This window comes from Engraulis encrasicolus, unplaced genomic scaffold (assembly GCF_034702125.1).
Source record: "Engraulis encrasicolus isolate BLACKSEA-1 unplaced genomic scaffold, IST_EnEncr_1.0 scaffold_108_np1212, whole genome shotgun sequence".
In the NCBI taxonomy this organism is placed as follows: Eukaryota; Metazoa; Chordata; class Actinopteri; order Clupeiformes; family Engraulidae; genus Engraulis; species Engraulis encrasicolus.
In genome coordinates, this window is record NW_026944559.1 from 45001 (window position 1) to 52500 (window position 7500).

General features: G+C 43.3%; 1 protein-coding gene and 2 long non-coding RNA genes across 3 annotated transcripts in view; 1 reads left to right on the forward strand and 2 right to left on the reverse strand.

The window, feature by feature from the left end:
* The window catches only part of LOC134442038 (BAH and coiled-coil domain-containing protein 1-like), a 129854-nt gene that overhangs the window by 27018 nt on the left and 95336 nt on the right, over positions 1-7500 (forward strand). The gene's annotated exons all lie outside the window — the stretch shown is intronic.
* LOC134442036 (uncharacterized) lies at positions 2446-4854 on the reverse strand. Its single transcript, XR_010033268.1, has 4 exons — positions 4765-4854; positions 4593-4667; positions 3816-3907; positions 2446-2498 (listed from the first exon to the last, which is right to left on the reverse strand). It is a non-coding gene; the product is annotated as an uncharacterized LOC134442036 (long non-coding RNA).
* On the reverse strand, positions 5208-7235 carry LOC134442037 (uncharacterized). The gene is made up of 3 exons (XR_010033269.1): positions 6967-7235; positions 5330-5440; positions 5208-5238 (listed from the first exon to the last, which is right to left on the reverse strand). It is a non-coding gene; the product is annotated as an uncharacterized LOC134442037 (long non-coding RNA).

Sequence of the window (7500 nt, forward strand, 5' to 3'; positions counted from 1 at the left end):
CACACACACACACACACACACACAGACAAAGCCATACACTCAGACACATACAGTCAGTCATATACATAGAGTACACAGTGGTCACAGTAGCCACGCACAGACACACGGTAACCTGTAGCCTAGGGGCCCCAGGCCATCTTAATTCGGCCCTACTTCCACCCCCTCTTCTCTCTCATTCATCTATGCTGTCCAGACTTAGGGATTCTCCTCTCCACTCCTCTCCTCTCCTCTCGTCTCCACTCCTCTTCGCTCGTCCCCTCTCGTCTCCTCTCCTCTTCGCTCGTCCCCTCTCCTCTCCTCTCGTCTCCTCTCCTCTCCTCTCCTCTCCTCTTCGCTCCTCTCCTCTCCTCTCTCCTCTCCTCTCCTCTCCTCTCCTCTCCTCTCCTCTCCTCTTGAGACCTTTTTATTCCCTTTTTCCTTACCTTACCTTACCTTTACTTGCCTCTTCCTCTTCTTCTTCTTCTTCTTCTTCTTCTTCTTCTTCTTCTTCTTCTTCTTCTTCTTCTTCTTCTTCTTCTTCTTCTGCTCTCTCTCTCTCTCTCTCTCTCTCTCTCTCTCTCTCTCTCTCTCTCTCTCTCCTCTCTTTCATCTCTGCTGTCCTGACTGAGGGATTCTGGGAAGTGTTCCAGGTCCACCTGTTGCCACCCAACCCCCCCCCCCCCCCCCTGCTCTGCTCTCTCTTCCTCTGCCCCGAGCCAAGGAACTACAGATGGACACAGAGACATCCTGCATGTGTGTGCGCGCGCGTGTGTTTGTGTGTGTGCGCACGTGCACTCTTAAAAAGGCTGGGTCAAAAACAACCCAAATTGGGTTATTTTCTGACCCAGGCCCTGGTTCAGTATTGGGCCTACCCTTTGCCTGGGTTAAAATATTTTAACCCTCAGATTGGGTCATTCCTCTAAACCAACTAAATGGGTCATTCTGACCAAATTGCTGTGTTAAAAGAACCCATTACATGGGTCAGACCTACTACCACATTATTGGGTCATATTGACTTCTTTGTTGGGTTCATACTTTAACCCAATATTGGGTATTTAAATTGCAAGGAGATTTACAAAAAACAATTATGACTTTACATTAGTACATTAAGGTGAAATATACCAGAATTGTTTACCAATACAATTGAGATCAATTTAAAAAACAAAATACAAGAATGCATAATATTTCAGATCTCTTTTTTTATTGCTGAACAATGTAGATAATTAACAATACATTTCATAAAAGTATACTATAAAGATGCAAATCACAGCAGTGTAGCATTAACACATCATAGCATTGAAGCAATAAAACTTAATTGAATTTACATGCATCTTTGTAGCCTCTTTGCAAAGATGGGTTATCAGCAAGACTGATCACTCATGACCGAAAAGACTCAACTACATCACAGCAACATTGCTACGACATTACCAAGAGCCTTAAGTAACAGGTTAAAACTCAGTCACTACAATATTGGTGACAGTAAAGTTAAAACATAGGCTCTGCTAAAAGGGGTTAAAAGGACTACTGAAGCAGATCATGATATTCTCCATAGGATTGCATTCAAATCTCACACCAATCTATTTAAGCCAGATGCAGACTCAAAATTTAAAAGTTCAATGCAAAGAAAGGTTGAAACGCACACTGATGACCTCCCTTGTCATCCCTTTTCATTTCGAGACGATTCGAGCCAACATAGCCCCTTCTCTACCGGATTTTAATCTGGGGTGTACTCACTTTTGTGAGTACATGTTCAAACATTAATGGCTGTATTTTGTTTTTTTCTGAGTGAACAAGAAATTTAAGCGGTTAAATATGTTGTTAAAAGGTCACTAATCATTGTGTCAAAGTTAAATTTCTGTAATGCTTTCCTATGAAAAGATATACTCAAAAATCTGCAAAACGGTGAGGGGTGTATTCACTTTCGTGGTATACTGTATATATATATATATATATATATATATATATATAGCAGGAAGGCAGAGGAAGAAGAGATAGACAGAGAATGTAGAGTCATAAGGTCAACGTAGGTTAGGACCAGGATTCTTAGATGTGTAAGGTCCATAGTGGCTGGGCCTATCATAAGTCATAGATAGTCACACAGAGATTGGGCGCTCAGGTGCGGCCCCTGGTGGCATCAGGGGTGAGGAAAAACTCCCTTTCGCTTGATTCATAGTTTGTAAGGGGAAAAAAAAAGCTGAGTGAGGTCTGAGAAAAAAGACCCCCTATAGTCAGGAAGAAACCTCAGGCAGAGACCAGCGGCCACCTAGGGGAGCCCCCTGCCAGGGCTGGTTGCGAGTAGTAAGGGCGCTGCGGCAGCTGGGACACTATGACGCCTTGGCAGCTAGGAGTTGGCAAGGATGAAGAGGTGGGTCTTCAGCTGCTTCTTGAAGGAGTCGACGGAGGTGGCTGATCCGATCTCGATGGGGAGGGCGTTCCATCTCTTGGGCGCATAGCAGGCAAACGATCCGATCTTCTTCTGCGGGGGGGTGGGGGTCCTTAGCAGCTTGGCATCAGTGGACCTGAGAGCGTGAGCAGGGGCATAAAAAGAGAGCATGTCTGAGATATAACTAGGGGCAAGTCCATTTAATGCTTTAAATACTGTGAGCAGAATCTTAAAGTCGATTCTGTATGAGACAGGTAACCAGTGCAGGTCTGCCAAGACAGGAGAGATGTGCTCTCTCATTCTGGTTCTTGTTAGGATTCTTGCCGCAGAATTTTGAATGAGTTGCAATTTATCAATTAATTTTTTTGGGAGACCAGAGAAGAGAGCATTGCAGTAGTCTATCCTACTGGTGAAAAAGGCATGAATAAGTTTCTCAGCGTCTTGTCGGGGGGCCAAGCCGCGCACTTTGTTGACATTTCTAAGATGGAAAAAAGCAGATTTTGTTATCTTGTTGATGTGAGGCTCAAAGCTCAAATCCGAGTCTATGACCACACCTAGGCTAGTAACCTTATCTTTAATGTGTATGCTTAGGTCACCTAGGCTTGAGTGGAGTTTTGCACGTTTTTTTCTTAGGCCCAATGAGCAACACTTCGGTTTTATCCTCATTTAATTTTAGGAAGTTACTGTTCATCCAATCTGTGATGGCAGACATGCATTTAGTCAAGGCATGAATGCCAGTGGTTTGGCTAGGCTCGACAGAGATATATAGTTGAGTGTCATCGGCATAGCTATGAAAATCAACATTGTGCTCTCTGATGATGGAGCCCAGGGGCAACATATATAGAGAGAAGAGGAGAGGGCCCAAGCAACTACCCTGAGCAACTCCAAAAGGCACATCATACTTGTTTAAGACGTATTCTCCGATGGTGACAAAAAACTGCCTTCCTGTAATATATGTTTTGAACCACTCTAAAACGTGACCGGACAAGCCTACCCAAGATTCAAGGCGGTCAATTAGTATGTTGTGGTCTATCGTGTCAAAGGCGGCACTGAGGTCGAGGAGGATAAGTGCTGAAACTTTGTTTGCGGCAGTGCTGAGCCTAAGATCACTTATTATTTTGGTTAGTGCTGTAGTGTGTGTGTATATACACACACACACACACACACAGGTATATAAAATGTTATTTCTGACTTGACTGCACCGGAATGACTGTGCCTACCGGTGCCCAAAGAGGAAGACCATAAAAAAGACAACAAGTTTGAGAGTTTGGCAAACAAATAGACAGAACATACAGTAAACCGTAGCAAAATTGTCTTAAGTGACACCACACAGTAGGCATTCCATACACATTCACAGAACCAAAGAACAATATCAGGCCTCATTGTGTGTGTGTGTGAGTGTGTGTGTGCATTAATGCCTGCTGTTGTGCATTGATATAAAAAAAAAACTTACTTCATACATGCCGATGATATCCAAGAGCTTCTTGAATAAGTAGTGTGGCCGCCGACCCAGCTGAACAGCATTCTTCTCCTTTTACTTGTGTCCTACAGCCAAAAAATAAGCAGTTATTGTGATTTTATTGTTAAAGTAATAGGCCTACAATACAGCTGACATACACATTTATCCTGAACTGCGTTGTAAGGTCCTGACAAGCCAGTGGTAGTGAGAACAATGTAATTGGATGTTGAAACTAGTAGGGATTTTCCTTTAAAGGGACACTGTGCAGGAAATGGTCAAAAAAGGTACTGCAACTATGCTGCTCGTTGAAACTGGGCTGCCTATTGCCAAATTTGATATTTGCATGAAAGTTTACTAAGTAATAAACAAATATTTTCTAGCATGGTCCAAGTAGTCATTTTTGCAGCTAAAAATGGCTATTTTTGGAAATTCAAAATGGCGGACCATGGAGAAGATCCCCCTTTTCATGTATGAAAAGTGCAATTTTTCAAGTCATAATGAATGCTTAGAATTTGATGGTGGTGGTAAGCATTAATGAAAAAGGTAACATAAGTGAATGGGCAGCATGAATTCTGGAAATAAACCACTAAAAATCTCACACAGTGTCCCTTTAAGGTTGTGTGTGTTTATCTGTGTGTGGTGTAGAGTGGGGCTGTGCATGCGCATGTGTCCGCATGTGTGTATGAGCATATGTGTGGTGTGTGTGTGTGTGTGTGTGTGTGTGTGTGTGTGCACGCATGGGCTGTTATGCATGACATAAAAAGATCTTACTTCCTACATCCTGATGTTTGAGGACTCCTCGGATAAGTAGTGTCACAGACCCAGTAGAGCAGTAGTCCTCTTGTCCTACAGCAGAAAAAGAACTATGAGTAATTGGGATTTTACTTTGAAATATATAGTACAACTGGTACACATGTTTACAATTCTTGGATCATACACTCACATTTCAGTGCCGCGTTCTTTCCTCGATGCAGACACAGCTCCATACACTTTAAGCGGTTTTGGTGCCAGGTCATCACGTCCATCGAGGAACGTACTACCGGAATGACTGTGCCTGCCGGTGCCCAAAGAGAAAGACAAAAAGACAGACAACAAGTTAGAGAGTTTGGCAGACAGATAGACAGAACATACAGTAAACCGTAGCAAAATTGTCTGAAGTGACACCAGACAGTAGTCATTCCATACACATTCACAGCATCAAAGAACAATACCAGGCCAGCTCTCATTGTTTGTGTGTGTGTGTGTGTGTGTGTGTGTGTGCGCGCACGCGTGTGCGAGCGCATTCACGCCTGCTGTTGTGCATGACATTAAAAACTTACTTCATACATGCCGATGATATCCAAGGGCTTCTTGAAGTAGTGTGGCCGACGCCGACCCAGCTGAGCGGCATTCTTCTCCTCTTACTTGTGTCCTACAGCTGAAAAATAAGCAGTTGTTGTGATTTTATTGTTCAAGTAATAAGCCTACAATACAGTTGATACACATTTATCCTGAACTCACTGACTTACATCTCTCAGACAATCCAAATCGGTTTTCATCGGTTTACTTCTTCAGTGACTTAGTTCCAGTTTCCTACACACCCAGCTGTCTTGGTAACAGGTCAGAGGAGAGAAGTCCACCTTATCCAGAGCAGAAGAGACAAAAATAACAAAACGTTTCAGAGCTTTGCAGACACACCTTCAAACAGACAACCTTAAATAAATGTATGAAAGGCTTTTGTCTCACTACTACACACAACTTTACATTTTTCATTTACATAAACAAAACTATAAACCAACCAGTCTCTTCGTAAATACTGCAGAGTACAATATCACACACTCACACTAGAACTAAGTTACACACGCACGATTTCATGCAAAGCTTGTTGAAGTAGCTGTTGCCTATAGCCACAACTTTCTTTAAACCAGGAAACTTCCCTGTAGCGTCAACAAAGCAACACATCCCTGCTCGTGAATGAAAGAAATTGGATAACTATTCCCTCCGTAATTTTGGAACAACGACTGGTGAATGTAAACACGTTTTCCACGCGTAGCCTTCATCCGCATTTATCAAACAGCTACGTAGTAGAGCCACAGCCCTTATAAGTCTCTTACAGAATCTGTGGTAGAGCTACGACTCTAACCAAGCAAGCAAAGCACATACGAGATAAGAAACGCCAGTTGACACACAAACAATAAACAATTGTCGCGACAACATTTTCTGGCACAGGCAAGCTGCCCGAACACACGATGCGACTTACCACACCTAGTAACATACCGGTAATATTTCATGCGCGAGCTATCCCTCCCTCTGCCTTTATCAGAGTTCGGACTTGTGAAAGGTGCAAGTCGCAGTGAGCTGAGCTCGGAAGAACATCGCAGGAGTCAGGAGAAGTCACACAACACAAGCACTTGCTCTCATAAAACTAGTTCTAGTTGACACAGAAAAAGAAGAAAGCCCGTCGACTCCCCTACAGTATGTAGAACTAACATGACACTTGTGGAAACCGAAGACAGTCTCCAGATGCCAGCTTGCGGACCCCAAACGAAAATGCTGTCGTTATGAACTGAATTCTAGGTCGAGTGGAGCTAGGTAGCGGCTAGATATAGTTAGCTAATTTCTCAGATTTGTGTCAGTTGCGTCCTGCATTAGGCTAGTAGTATCACAGCCCGTATAGAAAGTAGGCTATATCGCCTCATTGTGTACTGAACCTCAATTTATCGTTGAGTAGACACACTCTACCTAAAAGAATCTGCCCAACCACTGACAGCCAACCAGCCGTTATAAGCTATGCGAAATAGCAACCAAATGAATCCCAGAGGGGCTAACATTATGGCTTACCGTAGTGTCTTGGTTATTAGCTAACTGACAGAACCTGGACGAAGGCTGGACGAACATACTACTTTCCAATGAAATGTAGCAAATATATTCCCAAATCCACCACAGGATAGCAAACCGCTGCAGTTATGACAAAGTGCTTATTCATTTGCTCCTTGCCCTTAAAAGAGTAGTTACCGTTTCCTCCTATTCAAAATGGGTAGGCCTATAGCTTTCTATGAAATGTGCCTTAATATACTCGCCACAAACAGGAACTCACGGCTGACGCATATTTACACCGCGAAAAGCAATATGGCAAGTTTATATGTAATAAAAGGCGCACACTTACCGAAACAATGCTTTCACATGCCATCCGGTGTCCTTTCTTCTGGACGTTGGTAGTCTACTGGTAGCCGTTTTGGCAATGGCGACCGGGCGGTAAAATTCAAAATTCAAATATCTTGACAAGATAACTTAGATTACAGGGTTGAAATGACCCAGGGCCTGGGTGCTGATGTGGGTCTAGCGAATAACCCAGGTAATGGGTACGGAAAATGACCCAATATGGGTTATATTTAACCCATTTTTCATAGAAAAGCAATTGACCCAGGGGTTTAGTCAAAGTAATAACCCAGCTCTTTTTAGAGTGTGCGTATGCATGTGTGTGTGTTTGTGTGTGGAGTGGGGGAGGGTGTATGGGTGTGTTTCTGTTTGCATGAGTGTGCATGTATGCACTGACCTGTGTGTGTGTGTGTGTGTGTGTGTGTGTGTGTGTGTGTGTGTGTGTGTGTGTGTGTGTGTGTGTGTATTTGTGTGTGTGTTTGTGCGTGCGTGCGCGCACGTGTGTGTTTGTGTGTGTGTGTGTGTGTGTGTGTGTGTGTGT